The sequence below is a fragment of the Triticum urartu genome, chromosome 2A, assembly GCF_056163025.1.
Source record: "Triticum urartu cultivar PI428250 chromosome 2A, HENAU_Tu73, whole genome shotgun sequence".
Lineage (NCBI taxonomy): Eukaryota > Viridiplantae > Streptophyta > Magnoliopsida > Poales > Poaceae > Triticum > Triticum urartu.
Window position 1 is genome coordinate 462,211,431 of NC_141874.1, and position 2,254 is coordinate 462,213,684.

Sequence of the window (2,254 nt, forward strand, 5' to 3'; positions counted from 1 at the left end):
TCTTCCCCGGCTCCGTGTCGTTCCCTTCCTAGGCCTTGCCGTCGTCCACTGCCATGGTGCTCTCGGCGTGGCCTGGTCAACTTGGTCAATGAACGACATCCATCGGCCGTGGACTGTACGCGCAAAATAATGATTCCTCCACCTGACAGCTGGGACCCACCGGAAGGGCCTCTGAATTTCACGAAAAAATGTTCCCCCCGCTGACATGTCGGACCCACCAGCTATATCTTCGCACGCAAGGAAGTGCCTCCTTATTACGCACAAAAAATGAATACCCCCCTGCTAGTTGGGACCCACCATAGTGGGAGGATGACTTGTGGGCCAACAAAGTTTACGGGGTCGCATGCTCCTGCCTCTCGTGGCTGGCTATGCTGCCGCGGAGGCCTCACCGCCCCCTACTATTCCCACCGCTGGCCAGGCCCTACGGCGACGGCAGCCTCACACCGCAGCCGAACCAGTGAACCCTCGTACTCCTCTCCGCACGGGCTTCCACTGCCGCGTCATCCCCTTCCTAGGCCTCACCGTCGTCCACCGCCATGGTGCTCTCCGCGCGGCGTGGTCAAGGAACGACTTCCATCGGAAGAGTACTGTACATGGAGAGGCTGACAGCTGGGTCCACGGCCACATCCCAGTTTGTTTTTTCTGATTTGCCAAGTAAGTCGCTTTATCAGGCCTGTTGGGCTGCAAATCTTTCAAGACGAGGAGAGCTTTCATTCGGATGGCCAAGAAAATGGTCCATCAGAATTGAGAAATGGGTTGTGCATTTTTAAAACACATCAAACTGGCAATTAGTTTCAAATATCTTTTTTCATTTCAAGATTTTAAATTACATTAATTTTTATGCATGGAGAATTTGTTGGATTTTATATTGATATACATTTATTTTTAAAATTAGTTTGAATGTGAGTCGAAATTTTGGGATTAAAAACAGTTCGGACCGCACGGAAATATGCAAAATTTCGTGTAATTTTTTAACCGTGGCCACAATTTGGGCTGTAATGCTAACAAAAAGAATATGGGCTCCAAAAAACCTTAAGAATTAGCAAAATGGGCTGAAAATTATTAGAAATAATGGCAGATGGGTTGTATGCTGTTTTCCACAGATTTGAGGCTTTCCTAAAAAAAGGTTGACACACAAGCAGTGACTGTTGGATGTCCATCCAACGGCTGTCGTGCTTCTTTAATCTCTGCTCTTCCTGCTCCAGCCGGTCAAACAAGCGCCGGCGGGACTGCCTACTCCCTCCTCCCCGCGGCCGGCTGTGCTGCCGCGCAGGCCTCACCACCCCACCGTACTCCCATCGCTGGCATAGCCACCCCTCTACTCACCCACACCTGCTGTTATTCTCCGGCGATGGCAGACGAACCAGTAAACCCTCGTACAGTCATACTCCCCTCCGCGTGGGAAACAACTGCCGAGTCTTCCCTGCCTCCGTGTCGTTCCCTTCCTAGGCCTCGCCGTCGTCCACCGCCCTGGTGCTCTCGGCGCGGCCTGGTCAACGTGCTCAACGACCGACATGCATCTGAAGTGGACTGTACATGGAGAGGCCGACAGTTGGGTCCACAGCCGCACGCAAGGAAATGCCTCCTTATTACGCGCAAAATAATGATTCCTCCACCTGACATCAGGGACCCACTGAAAGGGCCTTTGTATTTCGCAAAAAAAACGTTACCGCCGCTGACAGCTCGGACCGTGCCTCCTTATTACGCACAAAAAAATGAATACTCCCCCTGTTAGCTGGGACCCAGTATAGTGGCAGGCTGACTTGTGGGCCTAGTAAGTTGACGGGGACGGAGGGCTTTGTCAACTTAGTCAATATGCACGATTCTAGCTCCAGTGACCGTACGATGTCCATCCAACAGTCGTAGTGCTTCTTCAACCTCTGGTCTTCTTGCTCCAGCCGCCCAAACCAGCGCCGGTCGTGCCTCATGCTCCTGCCTCCCGTGGCCAGCTGTGATGCGGCGGAGGCCTCACCGCACCCTACTACTCCCACCGCTGGCCAGGCCATCCCTCTACACACCCACACCCCCTGTTACTCTACGGCGACGGCAGCCTCACATCGCAGCGAACTAGTGCCCTCATACTCCTCTACGCCTGGGCATCCACTGCCGCATCTTCCCCGGCTCCATGTCGTCCCCTTCCTAGGCCTCGTCGTCGTCCACCGCCCTGGTGCTCTCGGCGCGGCGTGGTCAACATGGTCAAGGAACGGCTTCCATCGGATGTGGACTGTATGTGGAGAGGCTAACAGCTGGGTCC